General features: G+C 39.6%; 1 pseudogene; it reads left to right on the plus strand.

Annotated features, from left to right (window-relative positions):
• Window positions 1-24,055, plus strand: part of LOC124594729 — a 107,670-nt pseudogene that overhangs the window by 22,074 nt on the left and 61,541 nt on the right.

The following is a 24,055-nucleotide window of genomic DNA, read 5'->3' on the forward strand; positions in this document are numbered from 1 at the left end:
ACTGTATAACATCCTTTTTGTTCTACAAGATGTTGTTATCCCTGTAGTGATCCAAGACTTCTTGGCATTGCCTATATGACTATTTCTAACTACTTTTTTTGGGAAAGATGGACTCAAATACAGACATGAATTCATTTAAAAATGAATTGTACTTTTTGTTTACATCTGTTTCCCTATCAACTCGGCTCCAGTCTATCTCTTTTAGGCTGTCACTGAATTTTTTAAGGCCCTGTTCATTTATTATCCTAAAAGATTTCCAAGAATGCTCGGAACTGTTGCACACACTGATGTAATTGAGCCTAAGCAATTGACCACCATGATCAGAAAGGCCAAGGATTGGATGTACAGTGATCTCATTCCATGTAGACTTATCTATAAATATATTATCTATCAGACTTTTACTGTTAACAGCAACCCTAGTTGGGAAATCTACTATTGTCATCAGATTATAAGACTCCATTAAATGTACTAAATCAGCTTTACTATTGCTCTCATTTAGGAAATCAACATTAAAGTCACCAGTAATTATCAAGTTCTTGGACTTTGAGTACAGTATGGATAATAAAGAGTCTAAGTGCTTAAGAAATACATTCAAATTCCCTGAGGGAGATCTATACAGTGCTAACACTACAGCCGTGAAGTCATTTACAGTAATCTCAACACCACATACTTCAATTTGTTGCTCTATACAATGGCTCTTTAAATCTAATGCATTGTAAAATATGTTGTTTTTTACATAAATTACCACTCCACCTTTTTCCATGATGGTTCTTGAGTAATGCGCTGCCTGACACACAGTATTACTTGGTTAGTACATCACCACAAACATATGGACCGGGACTGTACATGCTTTGACAGTTTGCTACGTCTCTCTCTTCTAGGACTGACATGGTAGCTGCCTTGCATTTCTTAATGACTCTGACCTTGTCAACCACAAACCGAATCTTAGTACAGTCATGATTTCCCTGAAGAGATTACATGACAGCAGAGACTTGTAAAATTGTGTTACCCATTTCTCTAGCCAGTGAAGATTCATTCTATACCTTCAGATACAGTGTCATTTAGGAGTAGAACAGCAAGAAATACGTAGCTCCTCTAACAGTAATGACAGTTTATCACCTCCCAACACTACATGTGCCAATGTTTCAGTGCATTTTTGAATATGTTTGTTAACAGATTCATCAACACAACAAAAATTTACGATCTCAGTAGCATCTTATTTCTTAACTCATACTTTACTATTCATCAGAATCTTCATCGCTGCTCTTTGATTCGTCAGAGCTCCCTGCTGTACTTTGTTTTATTTCATAGTCAGAATTAGTTGAAATACCACCTACCGTATTTACCCAAATCTAAGCCGCACTCAAACCTGAAAAATGAGACTCGAAATAAAGGAAAGAAAAAAAAAAAAAATTCCCGAATCTAAGCCACACCTGAAATTTGAGACTTGAAGTTCAAGGGGAGAGAAAAGTTTTAGGCCGCACCTCCAAATCGAAACAAAGTTGGTCCATTGTAATATGAGACACAATTTAGGTCGAATGAATGACGATACAGCTACAGTAGTTTGGTTCGAGTCGTAAGCTTAGCAGTTAAGCTTTACCAGGTAGCCTTTGCTATGCGTCAGGCGCTCCATCCGTATTTATACTGGTACCCTTCCTTTTTCATGTGCTTCATCTGGTTTGAATCAATTGCTTATTTTGCTTTGATCTGATAAGTGCCGTTTTCCTTGTTATAGGCGTTTATGTCACTCTAAGCTGAAAATGCATTACTGTACTGTGTCATGCATTGTTTGTTGCATTCTGATAGTGCGTGTTTGCGGCCTGTCGTCACTCGTGGCATGGCTTGCTTTTGTGCACGCTACCGCTGCCTAAAAAAAAAAAAAAAAAAAAAAAAAAAAAAAAAAAAAAAAGAAGAAGAGTGAGAAATCATCTCATTAGCGAAACAATGGCAAGAGACTACTATTTGTTGTTCCTTACACTGCTGCTTTCTTTGATAATGATCAACAAGAACCAAATAATAGACTGCGTATGATAGAACATGTTCTGAACGAGAGTTAGGTGAAAATATTTCTCCATTTGAAAATCTTTGCGGCCGCTTCTTTAGTACATCAAATTCTGCACAGAAATTAGAGTCATCTTGGATATAAAAATCTAGTCAGTTGCCGTGCTTCATTTCTGACTGTATCACTATTAGGCATAAGAATAATATGAATATAAACATGACACGATACGTATATTCCTCCGCGTTTGCTGTTGTCTCACTCTAGTTTCGTAGTTTATTAGGCAGACAGGATTTAAATAAGATAGCAGCAAACACGAAAGAATATGTGGCAAAATGTTTATATTCGTATTACTCTTATGATGAAGAGAATACTGCATGTGATTCACATTTCATCAGGTTCCTATTAGCAACCGTCTCTTCTCACAGGTAGGAAAAAATTCAGAACATTGAGTTGGCCATATTGACAAACATCCCAAACAGTCTTGCCGGTCGGATTTTCGTAATACATTGAAGTTCTGCTACATTCGAAGATGAACAATACGGAATTTGTATTTACTTCGTTGGATAATGTATGAAAATTGTCTTCCACCTTTTTTTTTTTTAATTTATTTACTGACGCAGAGGTTTTGGCGCCAGTATTTATCTTTGTGCCTACGAAGCATGCCTGTGTAGCGCTACATATATTCGACGGCAGAAATTAGTTCTTTCAGCACCTACTGACATTTTTCAGAACTTCCACTTGCTTTGCACTCGATTCCAAGCCGCATGCGGTTTTTTGGATTACAAAAACCAGAAAAAAAGTGCGGCTTAGATTTGAGTAAATACAGTACATCCTCTCCTTTGGATTCAACTTCTTAAGTATTATATTTCAAGTCAACACCTGCTAATCTGTGAGACCGAAATGATGAGCCATACTACTCTATTTCACTGTACCTGTATGTTTCATTTGTATAACATTTTATTCCATCATAGATGCTGCACTTATAGTTTCATATATGCATTGCAGCAGCAGACACAATAAAAGTAGCAATCAGCAGTGCTTAGTTTGTTGAATGGGTAAAAAATATGCCATTGTCCCAGTTCCACATATCCCCAAAATTTGATTCTGCCAAATTCTGTACTCTCTGAAATCGAATGTTTAATCCAAAGATGAAAGTGAACAAGTTTGATGCAGTATTGCTAATATTGTTTATTACTCATCTTGCTGAATGAAGTGCATACCGTATCCTTTCTGAAAGGTTTGCAGAAGTAATGCACATACCAGTTTTCTAAAAACTTACATTGAGATTGTGCTCTCCTTCCTCTTGTACAAATTAGTAGAGCCCTTCGGATTACTCCACAATATGCCTCTTGGCAAGGTGGTAACGACAGTATTATGAAAAGGATAGATTGGCACTCACTGTATAGTGTAGATGTGTTGCTGGCAGGGGGGGGTGGGGGTTGGGGGTGGGGGGGAAAAGGAACACCACCTATTATTAAACACGTAAGCTTTTGGTGCAAACCCCCCCCCCCCCCCCCCCTTCCCTCACACACACACACACACACACACACACACGCACACGCACACACATGCGCGCAAATGCAGATCACACATACATGACCACTGTCTCCGGCTGCTAGGGCCAGACTGGAAGCAACTGTGCATCATGGGAGAAACAACGGTCGGGTGTGTGTGTGTGTGTGTGTGTGTGTGTGTTTTTTTTGTCCACTTTGGAAGAAGACTTTCTGATGGAAAGCTTACGTGTTTAGTAGTCTTTTTGTTGTGCTTGTCTGTGACCTAACATCTCCTGTATACAGTGAATAGCAATGTATCTTTTTTATAATATGGTCATTACTCCAGCCTAGATTTCTATTGTTTGTTGCCTTTTAAGACCTTATAAAGACAGTTACTGACAATTTCTTTTTTCTTATTGGGGAAAAGTAAAACCATATGGGGGCCAGACGTAGATTGTAAATGAATATGGAATAGAGTATTTTTATTCTCCCTGTATGCAGTGTCAATAACGTCACCTCACACACTTCATTTCTGGCAGCACCTCCTTCTCAACACATGACTGTCCCCCACCACCTCACCATAGTCTTCAAGTTATATCCTATAGCACTTCTGGGTGGACAAATAGATGAAGGATGTAGTTTAAAACAGTATAACTAAACTTAAAAGTCAAACTGCCCTTTTATAGAGACTGCCATCATTATTTAAACATACTAAACAACATCAAAACAGTCAAAAGAAATTTTTTTTCAAAAGAGCGGAAAATTGTAGTGAAATTCATGAGAGGATTGTTTTAAATTGTTATATCTTAAATCAATAAGTATGTCAGCATTTCCCAGGATTTTCTGGCTTAATTAAGACTAGGTCATGCCACCACAGTGGTCAGACAGTGGACTTGACTTCCAGAGGACAACGGACCCGAATCCCATCGGGCCATCAAAATTTGGGTTTTCCTTGATTTCCCTAAATGATTTAAGACAAATGCTGGGATGGTTCCTTTGAAAAAGATGACATTCGGCTGAGGAAGCTAATTTCTGTGGCATGTCTGATGACACAGTGCTGGTGGAAGCACAAGTATTTCAGAGCACACCATTCATTGCACATTGTTAAACATAGGGCTCTGCTGCAGACAACCCCTGTATGTTCCCATGTTGACAACACAGTTGAATTACAATTTCTGTGGCTCAGGAGCATTGAGATTGGGCAGTGAATCAATAGAAATGTGTCATCTGGTTGAGTCATTCGAGTTTTGCATTACACCTACTTGACGGTTTTGTGCACATACACTGTCAACAGAGTGAATTGGTGCTTGAAAGGTGCACTTTGCTACAGACTTAGGCCAGTGGGAGCAATATTATGCTATGGAGGACATTCACCTGGTCTTCTATGGGTCCTGTGGTAGTAACTGAAGGCTCCATAACAGCTTTGTTCTGTGTGAACATTATTGTGCACTGTCCGCACCCTGTCCCTAATGAAGGTGACATGTTTCAACAATATGACTTTCAGTGTCACGAGGCCAGAATCAAATTCACCCCTTCTGAATCTGATGGAATACATCTGCGATGCTATCAGATACCAGTTCTGCACCCAGAAACCACTGATCTCCAATTTATGGGAATTACATGTCCTGTGCTTAGACATGCGGTGCTGCATAATGCTGGGAACATACCTCACATAATGCTGGGAACATACCTGAAATTTGTTGAACTTGTCCCACACAAAATCACTGCTGTATTGTGTTCCAACAGTGGACAAACACATTATCAAACAGGAGGTCATAGTGTTTTGTCTCATCAGTTTATATATTCAATGCTTGAATGAAAGGTGTGCTCTTTTCCTTTTTTCTGCCATTGCGTGTATGTGTAAAGCAGGATGTTCTACCATTTGGGCTTGTTTATATGATGGCTGTCAGTGTTACCACCTGCACAGATACTAAATGCTCCTTTTCTGAAGACCTTTTATCTTGAGAACACTTTCAACTTTGTTTCACAAATGGCAGCACAGTTTCATGTAATTGTTAAAATAATACTTTCAGCAAAAGATGTGTGCGTTGGAGTGGGGAAAAAGATTGGAGATGTATGTAGTTTAATTTTCATAAATTGTTAAGAAGGTTAACAGCTTGGCATGCTAAGATAAATTCAGACATTCTCTAAAAAGAGAGAAAAAGATTAATTTAACAGAATCAGTGAGGTATACAAATATAACAACAGACTTGTAGAACCATTATTTTGTAGGTTAGATTAGATTAGATTCAGCTTTTGTTCCAAGACCCAAAACATGAGACGATTCTCATGGGTGAGTAACATGCCAGAAAGTATAACATAAAAAATATAAAACATTTGAATACCCTGATCATTTGTCAGGAGATTGTCAAACTAGGTGAATACAATACAAACTGGAACAGCTAATATTTTCAGAATTGATACGCTGTCAGACTGAAACATTGTTATGCACTATTCATAAATTTATCAAACAAAAAGTACATAATCTTGACTGTTATGACAAAGTGCTCTCAGAACTGAAATCTAACAGACATTCTTATTTAAGCTGGCCTAACAGCCACTGTTAAGATATTCATGTATAGAGTAGGATGAGTTGCCTATCAAAAAGTCTTTCAAACTCTGTTTAAACCATGCTTTATCTGATACCAAGTTTTTAATGGTGTCTTTCTTCCACAGATAAATTGTGTTGTAATGCGAGGTTTTAATGAAGATGAAGTGTGCAGTTTTGTGGAGTTAACAAAAGAGAAAAATGTTGATGTAAGATTTATCGAGTACATGCCTTTCAGCGGCAACAAATGGAATGATGGGAAGATGGTCTCATTTAGTGAAATGGTCCAAATAATTAGAAAGCAGTGGCCTAATTTTGATCCTCTGCCCAATGGGCCCAATGATACCTCAAAGGTACGTGCAGTATTACATATGAACATACATTGAAAATAATTTAATGTTTATGACTTACTACCAATCACAATAATACTTCACATCTGCTGGTGGTATGAGAGATGGACTGGTTTAGTTACATATTTCTCATCCCATTCAGTAAGTCTGTCCTGGCCTGGGTTTCTCTGCAGCTTTTCTACAACTCTCCCCATTTCCTAAACCTTGACAATCCTTTTCTTTCTTCCCTTTTCCGTCCCCTTATTGTTTCTGCCAGAAGAAGAAGCCACTGGCTCCGAAAGCTTGCACATTTCCATAACTTTAAGGGGAAAACATTCTTTTTCACTTTTTTGGGTTTTTACCTGATTATAAAATTTGCAATTTTCCAAATAAAATGATATGTATATTACTTATAAACTTGCGTGGGAAGTATTTTATTTTATTTTCTAAAATATAATCTACACTAGTTGAAAATGTTAAAATTTTGACACACATTACTTCAAGACCTAATAAAATCGGTAATTTTTTATATACAGGGTAGTCCATTGATCGTGACCGGGCCATATATCTCACGAAATAAGTGTCAAACGAAAAAACTACAAAGAACGAAATTTGTCTAGCTCAAAGGGGGAAACCAGCTGGCGCAATGGTTGGCCTGCTATAAGGCGCTGCCATAGCTCAAACTGATATCAACTGTGTTTTTTTAAATAGGAACCCCATTTTTTATTGCATATTCATGTAATACGTAAAGAAATGTGAATGTTTTAGTTGGACCACTTTTTTCGCTTTGTGATAGATGGCGCTGTAATAGTCACAAACATATGTCTCATAATTTTAGATGAACAGTTGGTAACAGGAAGGTTTTTTAAATTAAAATACAGAACGTAGGTACATTTGAACATTTTATTTTGGTTGTTCCATATGTGATACATGTACCTTTGTGAACTTATCATTTCTGAGAACGCATGCTGTTACGGCGTGATTACCTGTGATTACCACATTAATGCAATAAATGCTCAAAATGATGTCTGTCAACCTCAATGCCTTTGGCAATACGTGTAACGACATTCCTCTCAACAGTGAGTAGTTTGCCTTCCGTAATGTTCGCACATGCATTGACAATGCACTGACGCATGTTGTCAGGCATTGTCGGTGGATCACGATAGCAAATATCCTTCAACTTTCCCCACAGAAAGAAATCCGGGGACGTCGGATCCGGTGAACGTGCGGGCCATGGTATGGTGCTTTGACAACCAATCCACCTGTCATGAAATATGCTATTCAATACTGCTTCAACCGCACGCAAACTATTTGCCGGACATCCATCATGTTGGAAGTACATCGCCATTCTGTCATGCAGTGAAACATCTAGTAGTAACATTGGTAGAACATTATGCAGGAAATCAGCATACATTGCACCATTTAGATTGCCATCGATAAAATGGGGGCCAATTATCCTTCCTCCCTTAATGCCACACCATACATTAACCTGCCTAGGTCGCTGCTGTTCCACTTGTTGCTGCCATCATAGATTTTCCGTTGCCCAATAGTGCATATTATGGCGGTTTAGGTTACCGCTGTTGGTGAGTGATGCCTCATCGCTAAATAGAATGCATGCAAAAAATCTTTCATCATCCTGTAATTTCTCTTGTGCCCAGTGGCAGAACTGTACATGACGTTTAAAGTCATCGCCATGCAATTCCTGGTGCATAGAAATATGGTACGGGTGCAATCGATGTTGATGTAGCATTCTAAACACCGACGTTTTTGAGATTCCCAATTCTCACGCTTTTTGTCTGCTACTGATGTGTGGATTAGCTGCCCCAGCAGCTAAAACACCTACTAGGGCATCATCATTTGTTGCAGGTCGTGGTTGATGTTTCACATGTGGCTGGACACTTCCTGTTTCCTTAAATAATGTAACTATCCGGCGAATGGTCTGGACACTTCAATGATATCGTCCAGGATACCAAGCAGCATACATAGCACACGCCCCTTGGGCATTTTGATCACAATAGCCATACATCAACACGATATCGACCTTTTTCGCAATAGGTAAACGGTCCATTTTAACACAGGTAATGTATCACGAAGCAAATACCGTCCGCACTGGCGGAATGTTATGTGATACCACATACTTATATGTTTGTGACTATTACAGCAGCTGGCTGGAGTGGCCGAGCAGTGCTAGGCGCTACAGTCTGGAAACGCGCGACCGCTACGGTCGCAGGTTCGATCCTGCCTCGGGCATGGATGTGTGTGATGTCCTTAGGTTAGTTAGATTTAAGTAGTTCTAAGTTCTAGGGGACTGATGACCTCAGAAGTTAAGTCCCATAGTGCTCAGAGCCATTTGAACCATTTTTGACTATTACAGCCCCATCTATCACAAAGCGAAAAAAGTGGTCCAGCTAAAACATTCATATTTCTTTACGTACTACATGAATATGTAATAAAAAATGGGGGTTCCTATGTTAAAAAAATGCAGTTGATATGAGTTTGACCCATGGCAGTGCCATCTACCAGGCCAACCATAGCGCCATCTGGTTTCTCCCTTCAAGCTAGACGAATTTCGTTCTTTGTAGTTTTTTCATTTGATGCTTATTATGTGAGATATTTGGCCCGGTCACTATCAATGGACCACCCTGTAGAAAGCTGTGGATTGCTGTGTTATAAAGGTTAAATTATGTGTTTGTATTGGTAGCTCTGTCAAAAATAGTATCGTATCTTTTCATAGTATAAACATGCTTTGTATATCGAAGTGCTAACATTTTTCTGAGGAATAGTGACGAATAGACTGGTAAATCTCTCAAAAAGTATGACTCCAAAATGAAGTGTTTTTAAGAAATGTGGGTTTCATGGTAATAAATTTTTGAATAAAGAGAAACATTGTGTTCAGCATGTGGTGTGTGAAGTTACAGACAATGAAATACTCGCAAACTCATGAGTATCTAGAGAAACACCCATTAGTGCTTCGAAGATTAAAATAAAACATAGTGATAACACAGTTATCTCAAAACAAAACTCATGTAAATGGTAGGTTAGGTTATATTCTGATACATCTACACATCGTAACAGGGGTGTTATGTGAATGTGTGTGTTGTACATATGTGGAGGGCCAGTTAGTTTACATGAAGACATTGAGGTATCAAATGGACTAGCCAGGAAACTTATCATTAATTCTGCCAGTTGTAAATATACTCATTCATTTTGGAGTTCTGATAAGTGTAAAGATAATTATTTTGAAATAAATGCTAGGTGGTTTTATGGATTGAGAGCTATTGGCAAAGGACACACTGCAGCAGAAACAATGTGTGTCGTGATGTATATGCCACGCCCACTTTGTAAAATGGACAAGTATGCAGGATTTATTGGAGCTGCTGTGAAATCCACTGCATGTGAGTCAATTAAGGGTGCTGCAAATGAAGCTGCTGAAATAAACGATGGTATGATTGACATATCAGTAGCTTTTGGGGCACTTGGTAGAAGCGCAGCTGAAGTTCTAAGAATTCTGTTGCTACAGTGACCAGTGGTGGATACTGGAAAGCTAATAGATTTCCAGATTTTAACCAAACATTGTTATAAGTATAAATCAGGTAATGAAGAAGGGCATATCTGTGACAGAAATTATGAAGGACAACTAGTCGTACGGAGGCCTGTGCAGCTGTTGAAATGTATAATCGATCTGTAAACTAAAGGGGAGTGTGTTACACTAAGTTCTTAGGTTGTGCAGACTCAAATGCATATAACAGTGTAGTAGCCACTCAGCCTTATGGTGAGAAGCTTATCACAGAACTGGAATGTGTTGGTCATGCCCTCCTGGATCTGGTTCATGGTGCAATTACCGCAATGCCCAGTACTCAAACAGGTCATACAGCCATAAACATTATATCCCAGCAGCAGTTGTGGATATCATAAAACCTGTTTACAGAGACCTGGCAATCCTGAATTATTGAAGAAGTGTCTGCATTGTCAGACTCAAAATCCCAATGAGTCGTTCAATAATCTTATAGCGTCAGTGTCGTCGTAACTGCCGTCTGCGTCACGTCTGCTGTGCAGCGAGCTATGCTGATTTAAGTATTAACTCTATTTTTCTTACTTGTAACTTCTTCTTCCGTGTGTTTTTGCTTTTAGGAAGCTTTAATTGTCGAGTGCTAGTAACAGTGTTCCATAGATTTTGTGTTTGTTTTGAATACAGTCAGAGAAAGTCCATATAGTCAGCCATAGTGCCAGTAGTGCTAGTGTTTGTTTTCAATACAGTCCAGAGACAGGTAGTGCTATTTTCATTGTTTTCTACAGGAAGTGTCTAGTAACCACAGTGTAGTCAACTATCAGCCGCCTTTAGTGAATTAGCAGTCTAGTTATAAGTTGATTAACTCTCTACAGTAAATTGATTTCTTAAGATGGATAGGATGTGAGACTGCTGTGTACGGACACAGGAGGAGCTGGCCACTGTTCGCAAACAGCTGAACGTGTTGATGGCCGCGGTTAGCCGTCTTCAGGCAGTGGTGAGTCTGGTGCATTGCATGGTACACCCCAGGTGTTACATGCTTCACCCACTGACCCTGCTGTCGACACATCTTTGCGGATACCGGGCGCGGTTGTGCCACCCTCTTCCCAAGGGGAGTGGCGGGTTCAGCGGCGTTCGCGGCGCACGAGGTGGAGGGTCAGTGTGGAGGCTGGCCGTGTGGCATCGCCCGTTCTGCCTGTGAGTGGACATGTGGCCACTCCTTCAGCAAGGTCCGAGCAGGCACATGGGGGGAGGGGTTTATTAGTTATTGGGAGCTCCAACGTTAGGCGGGTGATGGAGCCGCTTAGGGAAATAGCGGAAAGGTCGGGGAAGAAGGTCAGTGTTCACTCTGTCTGCTTGCCGGGGGTCTCATCCGAGATGTGGAGGAGACCGCGCCGGCAGTGATAGAGAGCACTGGGTGCACCCGACTGCAAATTGTTGCTCATGTCGGCACCAATGACTCCTGCCGTCTGGGTTCAGAGGTCATCCTCAGTTCGTTCAGGCGGTTAGCGGAGTTGGTGAAGGCGGAAAGCCTCGCGGGGTGGAATCTGAGCTAGCTATTTGTAGTATCGTTCCCAGAACCGATAGTGATCCTCTGGTTTGGAGCCGAGTGGAAGGCTTAAACCAGGGACTCAGACGATTCTGCGGAGATCTGGGGTGCAAATTTCTCGACCTCCGCTATCGGGTGGAGAAATGTAGGGTCCCCCTGAATAGGTCACGCATGCACTACATGCAGGAAGTGGCTACAAGGGTAGCGGAGTATATGTGGAGTGCACATGTGGGTTTTTTAGGTTAGAGAATTCCCTCCCTAGGCCCGACAAGACACCTCCTGAGATGCGGCAAGGTAGGAGTAGACAAAATGCAACAGGGAATAACAATATTAATGTGCTAATAGTAAACTGCAGGAGCGTCTATAGAAGGGTCCCAGAACTGCTCTCATTAATAAGTGGTCACAATGCCCACATAGTACTAGGGACAGAAAGTTGGCTGAAACCAGATGTAAACAGTAATGAAATTCTAAACTCAGATTGGAGTGTATACCGCAGAGACAGGCTGGACAGTGAAGGGGGAGGCATGTTTAAAGCAATAACAAGTGCAATAGTATCGAAGGAAATTGACGGAGATCCGAAATGTGAAATAATTTGGGTGAAGGTCACGGTTAAAGCAGGCTCAGACATGGTAATGGGATGTCTCTATAGGCCCCCTGGCTCAGCAGCTGTTGTGGCTGAGCACCTGAAGGATAATTTGGAAAATATTTCGAGTAGATTTGCCCAACATGTTATAGTTCTGGGTGGAGATTTTAATTTTCCGGATATAGACTGGGAGACTCAAACTTTCATAACGGGTGGCAGGGACAAAGAATCCAGTGAAATTTTTTAAGAGCTTTATCTGAAAACTACCTTGAGCAGTTAAACAGAGAACCGACTCGTGGCGATAACATATTAGACCTTCTAGTGACAAACAGACCTGAACTATTTGAAACAGTTAACGCAGAACAGGGAATCAGTGATCATAAAGCGGTTACTGCATCGATGATTTCAGCCGTAAATAGAAATATTAAAAAAGGTACGAAGATTTTTCTGGTTAGCAAAAGTGACAAAAATCAGATTTCAGAGTACCTGACGGCTCAACACAAAAGTTTTGTTTTAAGTACAGATAGTGTTGAGGATCAGTGGACAAAGTTCAAAACCATCGTACAATATGCGTCAGATGAGTATGTGCCAAGCAAGATCGTAAGAGATGGAAAAGAGCCAGCGTGGTACAACAACCGAGTTAGAAAACTGCTGCGGAAGCAAAGGGAACTTCACAGCAAACATAAACATAGCCAACACCTTGCAGACAAACAAAAATTACGCAAAGCGAAATGTAATGTGAGGAGGGCCATGCGAGAGGCGTTAAATGAATTCGAAAGTAAAGTTCTATGTACTGACTTGGCAGGAAATCCTAAGAAATTTTGCTCCTATGTCAAAGCGGTAGGTGAATCAGAACAAAATGTCCAGACACTCTGTGACCAAAAAGGTACTGAAACAGAGGATGATGGACTAAAGGCCGAAATACTAAATGTCTTTTTCCAAAGCTGTTTCACAGAGGAAGACTGCACTGTAGTTCCTTCTCTAGATTGTCGCACAGATGACAAAATGGTAGATATTGAAATAGATGACAGAGGTATAGAGAAACAATTAAAATCACTCAAAAGAGGAAAGGCCGCTGGACCTGATGGGATACCAGTTCAATATTACACAGAGTATGCGAAGGAACTTGCCCCCATTATTGCAGGAGTGTACCGTAGGTCTCTACAAGATCGTAGTGTTCCAAAGAATTGGAAAAGGGCACAGGTCATCCCCGTTTTCAAGAAGGGACGTCGAACATATGTGCAGAACTGTAGACCTATATCTCTAACGTCGATCAGTTGTAGAATTTTAGAACATGTATTATGTTCGAGTATTATGACTTTTCTGTAAACTAGAAATCTACTCTGTAGGAATCAGCATGGGTTTCGAAAAAGACGATCGTGTGAAACCCAGCTCGCGCTATTCGTCCACGAGACTCAGAGGGCCTTAGACACGGGTTCCCAGGTAGATGCTGTGTTTCTTGACTTCCGCAAGGCGTTCGATACAGTTCCCCACAATCGTTTAATGAACAATTTAAGAGCATATGGACTGTCAGACCAATTATGTGATTGGATTGAAGAGTTGCTAGATAACAGAATGCAGCATGTCATTCTCAATGGAGAGAAGTCTTCCGAAGTAAGAGTAATTTCAGGTGTACTGCAGGGGAGTGTCGTAGGACTGTTGCTATTCACAATATACATAAATGACATTGTGAATGAAATCGGAAGTTCACTGAGGCTTTTTGCGGATGATGCTGTGGTATATCAAGAGGTTGCAACAATGGTAAATTGTACTGAAATGCAGGATGATCTGCAGCAAATTGATGCATGGTGCAGGGAATGGCAATTGAATCTCAATGTAGACAAGTGTAATGTGCTGCGAATACATAGAAAGAAAGATCCCATATCATTTAGCTACAATATAACAGGTCAGCAATTGGAAGCAGTTAATTCCATAAATTATCTGGGAGTATGCATTAGGAGTGATTTAAAATGGAATGATCATATAAAGTTGATCGTGGGTAAATCAGATGCCAGACTGAGGTTCATTGGAAGAATCCTAAGGAAATGCAATCTGAAAACAAAGGAATTAGGTTACAGTACACTTGTTCGCCCACTGTTTGAATACTGCTCAGCAGTGTGGGATCCGTACCAGATAGGGTTGATAGAAGAGATAGAGAAGATCCAACAGAGAGCAGCATGCTTCGTTATAGGATCATTTAGTAATCATGAAAGCATTACGGAGATGTTAGATAAACTCCAGTGGAAGACTCTGCGGGAGAGACGCTCAGTAGCTCTGTGCGGGCTTTTGTTGAAGTTTCGAGAACATACCTTCACCGAGGAGTCAAGCAGTATATTGCTCCCTCCTACGTATATCTCGCGAAGAGACGATGAGGATAAAATGAGAGAGGTTAGAGCCCGCACATAGGCATACCAACAATCCTTCTTTCCACGAACAATACGAGACTGGAATAGAAGGGAGAACTAATAGAGGTACTCAAGGTAGCCTACACCGTCAGGTGGCTTGAGGAGTATGGATGTAGATGTAGATGTAGACCAAAAAATGTTTTTCTTGTAATGAAGGCACTAAAGTGGGGGTCAGTCATGCTGTTATTGCTTTTAATGATGGCAACATTGGTAGCGTGAAAGTGCTACAACATATGGGAATTAATTCTGGAGCAAACTGCATCAGAGAATTTGAATGGATGGACAAGGTTTGCAATGGTAAAGCACTGTATGCAGCACAGTTGGCCACTACGGAGTCCAGAAAGAAGAAAACAAGAAAAAACTTAAAAAAGGTCAAGAGGATGATATACAGTATGGTGCAGGGTGCTTCTGAGTGACTAAAAATAAAATGTTAAGCATATATTGAGTTACAGTCTATTAAAACTTTAAAAACTCTTCTTGAAAATTTAGATTTTCTCTTGCATTTTTCCCTAAATCTCAGAAACTACTTCGAGTAGCGAATTAAAATTTTCAGGGAGTAATAACATACGTATTCTGAGTCTTCTGAACTAAAAGAAGAACATAATATTATGCATAAATAAAATTATTTAGAATAACATACAAAAAAGTACACAAAATTTTAACTGTGTAATTAAAAAATTGCATTTCCAAAAGCAGTGGCTGAAATGCAATTATTGTAAGACTCAGAACATATAGTTTAATGTCCTGTAAAAGTTTCTTGTCAATGGCTACAGTTGTTCCTGAAATACGGGGAAGTTAAGTCACCAAATTTAACATTGTCAGGATAGGGCGTTCAAACTCCCCTTAATGCACATTTTCTCCTTCCTCCACTTGGTGAGCAACACATTTATAGTATTTACACAACAGCAGTAGCTATTTTCTTACAATTTCTTTTTGCAGGCATACCATGTCCTGGGCTTCAAGGGACGTGTGGGATTTATTACCTCAATGAGTGAACACTTCTGTGGCACGTGCAACCGTTTACAGATAACAGCTGATGGCAATTTGGAGGTGTGTCTCTTTGGGTATTCAGAGATATCTCTCAGGTGAGTGATGAAACATAGAATAATCATGTCCAAGTGAAAATTCATGCGAGGAAACCATAAAATTACTAGAAGACTGACAGACTGATCAGTATTTTACCTTCAGGAGGTGAAATTCCAAAACTTCTTATAGACACATTCGTTCCTCTTGTCCTCACATTAGTCATGGAGTCCGAGTGACCTTTGAGACCTTCAGAAACTTATCCCTCTTTCCTCTCTCATGAAGGAACTGATAGTTCCAAATGCTGAGTATAGAATAATACTTTCAAACTGTTTGCCATGCACATTAGGTATGTGGTTGGTATATGGAAGAGATAAACTGCAGTTAAATCCAGCAGGTATGAAATGAGTAATCTTTTCTTGAAGTTTTCAGCTTGCACCCTCCTCCCTCCCAGACATACAAACCAGATACCTCTAGCTAAATAATTTGTGAGTATATATAATTTGCCTCTGTCAACATCATGTTACACTAACCTATTTGTGAGATTAAATTAAAGGAAAGTAATCAGAACTGGAAATTATGTAAAGACATTTTTGGCTATGTCCCTGTGTTGTATTAAAGTTAACACAGTATTTCTGTCCATGTGATGGTAACTATGATTCGCCAGCCACCGTTGCTGAGCGGTTCTAGGTGCTTCAGTCCAGAACTGTGCGACTGCTACGGTCGCAGGTTTGAATCCTGCCTTGGCTCAGATGTTAAGTCCCATAGTGCCCAGAGCCATTTCAACTGTGATTCATGATTATCAGAGTCTATATGTTCCAAATAAAAATTGGAACTTCATGTGTATAAATGTACAAATTATTAGACAATGGGACCAACAACTGACACTTTTAAATTGATGACTAGACTAAGACTTGGCGATAAGTTTGTTTCAGGACATGGTAAGGGGGGTGAGGGGTGGGAAGAATCAGCTCTCTCTTTGTGAGCATACCAGAAATCCTTTATCAACCGAAGGTAAAATAAGATATAAAAATACAGGGTCAAACAATTAATTTAAGTATCTTAAAAACCAAATGACTAATAAAATTGGAAGCTAAGAAAAGTAAGTTCATAGTAAGTAGGGTGAAACACAGGGGGCTGCAACATATTGCCATTGTTGTTTGACTTGTCTATCAAAGAAAAAAGAAATGGATCAAAAGAAAATAAAAGTGAGAATGGAAATGTATCAGAAGCAAATAGGAATAAGCAAGGAACATATTCTTTAATTAAAAAAAAAAAAAAAAAAGACATGTGAGGCAGATGTTCCTACAATTTTATGTTCAAAGCACAGCAGCCTGTGAAAGCAAAATATTTATGACATTGAAAAAAGAAAATCAGTGAGTGAAAAGTGTGTGTAGGTGAATTGTGGTGAAAGACTGGATATTGGAACTTCTGTTATGCTGCCCAGTATTAGTTGACTTGGTAGTAAAGGAGCAAGTTTGCAAGGGCAGATAACTGTTTGGCTACGTAAAATAGAGTGGGAGTATGGAAAAGCTAGTCCAACATAGGATGAAAAAGATAACAGCAACTTAAAAAATGAACCCCATGAACCCCATTCCCATCTAGTGAATGCAGTGGTTGACAATATCTTGTGACATTCACCTATAAGGCTCAAACTATAATTGCTAAATAAAAATACAAAATGTTGACAAGACTGTTCTAAGCTGTCACTCTCTTTTGAAACAAGGGTGTTTAAACCAACAAACACGCAGGAAAGCAGGGACAACTCACACACTAGAGAAGGATGGGCAGTATCATTGAAGGAGTGAGCATGAACCGTGTGGAATATGTGTGGTACAAGTAAAAAAAAAAAAAAAAAAAAAAAAAAAAAAAAAAAAAAAAAAGTTATGATAGTAAAATTCCAATCCCGGGAGCGGAAAGACTTACCTTAGGGGGAAAAAGGACAGGTATACACCCGCACACACGCACATATCCATCCACACATACAGACACAAGCAGATAATATATGTCTGCTTGTGTCTTTATGTGTGGATGGATATGTGCGAGTGTATACCTGTCCTTTTTTCCCCTTAAGGTAAGTCTTTCCACTCCCGGGATTGGAATGACTCCTTACCCTCTCCCTTAAAACCCACTTCCTTTCGTCTTCCCCTCTCCTTCCCTCTTTCCTGATGAGGCAACAGTTTGTTGCGAAAGCTTGAATTTTGTGTGTATGTTTGTGTGTCTATCGACCTGCCAGTGCTTTCGTTCGGTAAGTCACCTCATCTTTATTTTTATATATAGAAGTTTATTATTTTATTTACCGGTCTTGCAGTTTCCTTGATTTCTTGCAAAGTACAGTACAATGAAAACCTACCATATTGCATAACAAGTAGATGAGTATAAACTTCAGAATAGCATCATCGCCATTAAATGACCTATGTTTTCTTTACTAACAAGAGAAGGGACAGAAGCAATAAACACAAAATCAGAACTGCTTTTGCTTGATTACAGCAGGGACAATAATTTTTAACATCTACATTTACAACAGATCATATTTACAAAATGTTTTCGAAATTTGCTCTGTTTGCTCAAATGAAAGTATTGCACTGCTCAATCATTCATTTACACTCAACCCCGACTGCTGCACATGCTGTGGGGTGTGTCATCTGGTTATGTCATATGTTCAGTGTTTCTCACCAATTTTTGGGGTATTTTGAAATGTACAAAAAGGAAAATGCAGAAAGTTATCACATTTTGCTGCACATTACCTGCGTCACAGAAAAATAATGTATACAAATCTTCTCAGATTTGCCACTGAATAACTTTGTCCAAGCCTCACAATATTTCACCAACACAACTGTTCGTCATCTTCAGGTAGTGGTGGGTCCTGTCATCACTGCTGCAAGATGTGGCTGGTGATATTCGCACAGCAGAATTGAAATTTGTCAGGCTAGAAGCAGGAGTACGAATGTGTGGACAGGCACTCCCAGTTGGATGTAAATGCCATTCATAGTAGCCTTCTGCTTATGTGTTGTGGGCAATGACTGCACTTCTGGACACTCGTGTGGTTAAGAGCTGAATTAACTCTCTGCAAGGTACTGCATCAGGTCATACATCGGAGGATCTGGTTTCTACTGTTTTAATTTCATGGCAGTCAGTGCTGGATTCTGGGCAGTGCTTAGTCAAAATTCCATATTCCTGTTGGTAAGATTGCCCACCGTATGGATACATGCCTCATTCTTAAAAACACAGTCCTAGAGTGATGATGCTGAGGATAAAATTTCAGTCCTCTTGGGAAACGTGTGGTGCCCTGTATTCAGGCAGTGTTCTGCTACCATTAATTTACTGGGTGGCATTTTTGTCAGCGCTGTTGAACACAGTGTTCTTGCACAATGTGAGGTGTCTGCCCTATATAAGGTTTCCCATAATGGCATCAGATCTTATATATGATCTGTGTTTTCTAAGGTCAAGATTGTCTTTAACTGAACACAAACAATTCCTTAGTTTTGCTGGTAGACGAAAAACACACTTGATTCTGTTTCTCTTAGCGATTCTTTTAATTTTGAAAACATGCCACTGAAATATGGCAAGAAAGCCATTTGCAGTGCTTGTCTAAGTATCTTCATTTACATCCCTACACTGAACTTGCTTTGCTCAGAACACATTGCAAATCTGTTTACAAGAATAAACATTCTGCTGGAACACTGTTCTTAGGTGTTACAGTTCACCAGGCAGACTGTCGGTATCTGAAATCACGTGTGCTCTATGTGCCAGGGAGTGTAAGACACTACCACATTGTGCAGGGTGACGGCAACTTTTGGACCTCAAATATAACTCTGCGTGTATCAGTTTGCAGTAGAGACTAAGCCCCAGTGCTATGTCAGCTTTTCTTCTAACCGTGACATCCAGGAATGGTAAGCTGCTATCTTTTTGTACTTCCACAGTGAACTGAATATTCAGATGGAGCGAGTGCAAATGCTGCAGGGACATAGGTAGTGTCTGTATTATGTGGGCCACACCACAAATGTCTCTTCAGCATTCTGCCAGAAGGAGGAATGTTGGATATTTACTAAGGGAAATAGAGGATCTCCCATGGGAACACTGTCCACTTGATTAAAGTAGTTGGTGTTACATAAGAAATAGGATGAGGTATGCACATGTTTAAACAGCATCACAATTTCTTTCTCAAACTTGCTGCTAATAACCTCTAATGAGGGCTGCAGGGACACTTTTGTAAGTAATGATATAACATTTGAGCTAACTAAAAGATCTGAAAGTTCTAGTTTAAGCATCTTCAGGTATTCTATGAAATCCTCTGAATTCTAAATATGATGGTCATAGACATCCACATGATAAATTTCAAAGCTGTCACGTGGAAATTGCCAGTTGCATCTTGCAGCAGTGATGGTGGAAATCACCACCACCTGAAGATGCCAAAACGTTGTGTCACTGAAATATTGAGGGAGGGGCTTGCATAATGTTATCTGGTGGGGAACCCAAAGTGTTTTTGCAACAGATCTATCAGGCAAGCCTGAAAAGTCACATATACTCCAAGCAGTAAGTACCTGTCGTAAAATGATCACATTAGTGAGCTTGGCAATTAATTAAGAGTTTATCAATAAATTTGGCTTCATTTTGCAAGAAATTGTGCTGTGTTCCAGTACTCCCTCTTCAACAAAACTAATGTCAGTTTCTGCTCCACCTCTTCAGCCCGAGATCCTATGTATACTCTTGAGCATTTGTGTAAGATACCTGTTTATTTATAAAAATAAAAGTAACTTCTATCATGACTTTCCCATTCTTGTCCAGTGGGTTTGTTATCCTGCTGTTGCCTACTGCAGACTACAAGATTACTGTTGAAGATTTCTGCAAAGTTTTTCTTCCTTTTTAGTGTACCAACATTTCACTGTGTGGTAATTGCCTGGTACTGTTTAACGGGTGTTTTAACTGTTGTTTCAGAGATGCAATACGAAGCAAATGCAGTGAGGATGACTTGCTTGCCATGATTGGGGCAGCAGTGAGAAGAAAGAAGAAACAACATGAAGGTAAGATACATTACAGCAAATGTAACTCTGTAGATAGAAAGAAAATTTCTGCTTAACAAGTCATAGCAAACATAAGAGCAAAATAGAATGAAAAGCAACAGTGATAGAACCTGTGTTTTTTGTGTAAACTTGGATTTAATTTTTTATTTAGTATTCATTCTGATTAATGCCCATTGGTCAACAGTATATTTCAGCCCTAGAATTTGGTTCTGCAAGGTCCACCAGATAACCATATATGGCTGTTGTAACTCCTTTATTGGACTTCAGAAGTTTTCCAGCAACAAATCTTTTTGTTTCTTTCTTTCTTTCTTTTTTTTTCTTTTTTAAAAAAAAGCTAAAATGCAGAAAACATCATAAAGCAAACACTCACAGAAAAGCATCAGTGTCCTTGAAACAATGGAAACTCCAGTAGGAATATCAACAATGTTGGAAAAGACAGATTACTACTTACTGATGAAGGCTGTGGCTGAAAGCTTTATGTAAGTGTCTTTTAATTCTTCCCATCTGCAGCCTAAGGTATCTTCTTTATGGTAAGTAGCAGTCTGTCTTTTCCTTCATTATTCATTAGTGTTCTTTTTTTTTATTGCTGTTTAGCAAGCATCGTGTGGTATATAAGGGATGTGAATAGCGTCAGATGTTGAATCATCACTCTGGAGGATATGAAGGTGCTGCATATTGGTGTGAGACAGCATTATCTGATGAGAGTTTGAAAGAAACCTCATTGTGGATGTCCATTTGGTCCCCTGGTTAAACCTTGCAACATCTGTATTTTTGGAGTATTTGGATCTGACAGTGGCCTGATGTTGGAAAGTAAGGGCTTACTCATCATCAATGTTCCAGTTGACTACATCAGACCACTACAAGGGAGCATCACTGTGTAGTGTACTGAGTACATTGTAACCTGTTCACGTCTGTGACTGCCATCTGAGAACAAGTACAGTAAACTCTTGTGCAGCTACACTTTTGGCTAGCTAGATTGACACTTGACAAATTTCAATTTGCGTGCACCTGGAGCCAAGCATTTGCTGGTGTTTTTTGGCAATCTACTGCTAATCAGTGCACTGGTGCGTGTCAAAAGTCCAAGTATCGTCAATTCGTGCGTGTGTTGGTTGAAGCTCTAGTGCGTTTCTTATTTGTATTGCATGGTTTCATGCCACTGCCATCTATTGGAACTCCTTGGAAGTACAGTACATACAGTATTGTTCTATGGAGCGCAACGTAGGCCTGTCGAAACTGACAATTAGAGTGCGCCGCCTAACACTTTCCACTTGTTGTCGGTACATCAAAGCTGAGTGTTTAACAGTGAACGTACAACACCCTGTTGTGTTGCCACGTGGGCTTGGGTAGAACAGAGGAAATGGCATAGATGTATCGAATGCTTTCATTTGATGGCTGCCACAGCCTGGTTTCAAAAATCAAAAGTTTGTCTAGTGCATCTCGAGTGTTGTCAAGTTGTGCATTTGTGTGTTTCTGATTTGAGGTTTTGTGCTCCCACTATGTGCCTTAAAGTGTCCAGAGATAAAAGGGGCCAAAAACCATAAAGGACTCAGTCGAGTGTCTGTAAAAAGAACACTGAACGTGACTACGGGCACGTAACATAAAGTGAATGTGATCTTGTTGGAAAAAGAGCATCACACTTTGCAGAGAATTGATGCTGGTGAGCCACCCACAAAAGTTGCTGCAGAGTAGGAGTACAATTACTGATCGGAAGACAAATCGATCAGGAATTGAAAAATTTTTGTTCCATCCAAGCATTGGGCAGCGCAGTGAAATCTTGAAAAACAATGAGAAAAGGTGCACATCCTCAGTTAGAAGAGGCATTATTTTTGTGGCACGAATAAATAAGAGCCAAAGGTGTGTCAGTTTCAGGTCCTCTAATTTGTCAAAATGAGCTAATGAGCTGATAGAAGGAAAGAAGCAAGAATTCCTCGGAAGTAATGGCTGGCAGGATCATTTCAAGAAGCAGCATGGCAGCCATGAAATTGCCATCAGTGCCAAATCATTATCTGGGGATGAAGCTCCTATGCTGATTTTAAGAAGAAACTGCACACAATCATTGACAAAGGAGGCTATACTGACAATCAACTTTACAAATGTGATGAAACTGGGTTGAATTACAAAATGCTGCCAACGAAAACCCTTGCCTCTAAAGAAGAAGAAATGGCTTCCAGATACAAAAAAATCAAAGAAAGATTTACTGTCCTCACTTGCAGTAATGCCACTGGCAATCATAAACTGTGTCTTACTTTAATTGGCAAATCCAAAACACCAAGAGCATTTAGACACCAACCAACCAGCTTTCCCACTGAGGTACACGAATCAGTCTTAAGGCATGTATGAACAGTGCCGTGCCATCTTCAGAGAGTGGTTCCAGGCAGAGTTTGTTTCAGCTGTAGTAAATTACATGGAAGGAAAAGGACTTCCTTGAAAAGCGCTACTTCTTGTGGACAATGCTCCTTCTCACCCAGGTGATCTGCAAGATGGGGATATCAAAGTTGTATTTCTTCCACAAAATGTCACATCTCTATGTCAACCGATGGACCAAGGTATTCTTGAGGCGATGGAAAAACATTACAGACACAAGATGCTGGAATACTTAATAGGTGTGATTGATGCTGCAGATGATTTTGTGGAAGCTCTTAAAAAAATTGATGTTTTAAGTGTCATTCATTGATTGCTGAAGCTTGGAATCTAATTCCTCCAGTTCCTCTTGTTAGGTCTTGGAAAAAACTCTTAGATCGTAAGGCAACCTAAGTGGTGGGAAGGAGGAGACAACACCGAAACTCAAGCTGACATAATTTTGGTGAATTTACTGGAGAAGCTGGTTGTAAAGACACACACTTCGAAGACATTGAAGAGTGGATGGAAAATGGCATTTTTTCATGTGACTGAGGATGAAATCGTCCAAATTGTGACCGATCATAAAGCGTTAGAAGACTATGTTTCTGATGATGAATCAGAGAAAAATATTCCTCACACATTCTGTTACGAAGTGATCCAAACTGCCCTGGAGTACATCAGCCAACAGGAGGAGACGATTTATCCTGAAATAGTTTGATTTCAACGTTGGAGATGTATTGTTGCAGCAATAGTTTCTCAAGCAAAAAAAAAAAAGAAAAAAAGACATTCGTGACTTCGTTACCAAAAAATAAACTCTAATGAAGCATCCTAGAACTTCTATGTCCATAACTTAAAAAGTTTTTTTTTTTTTTTTTTTTACTTTTCTTGAAAGTTCCTCTGAACAGACTTTTCGTTCCTTTGAGTAATCTCTAGATTTGTTTCACAATTTTGTTCAGTAGTTTATTTTTTATTCAAAAGAGTAGGTAATAAAATTAAAACTCCTGTTTTTTCCTGCTGCCAAATAAGGGAGATTTTTTCTGTAAGAATGCAAAATAAACGAGCTTTGTTATACAGCATTTAAAAACTTTGAGTTTTCAATCATAGTTTGGTGCCTTTTTAACATGTCAACACAATTTTTTCAGTAAAAAAGTGTAGGGTTATTTGCAACCATATCAGTAATGTTTTACATACCCTACGCACGTTTTACGATCGTATTTCGCAATATTGACGCAATTTGGAGTGTTCACATGT

Source organism: Schistocerca americana, chromosome 2 (genome assembly GCF_021461395.2).
Source record: "Schistocerca americana isolate TAMUIC-IGC-003095 chromosome 2, iqSchAmer2.1, whole genome shotgun sequence".
Classification (NCBI taxonomy): Eukaryota; Metazoa; Arthropoda; class Insecta; order Orthoptera; family Acrididae; genus Schistocerca; species Schistocerca americana.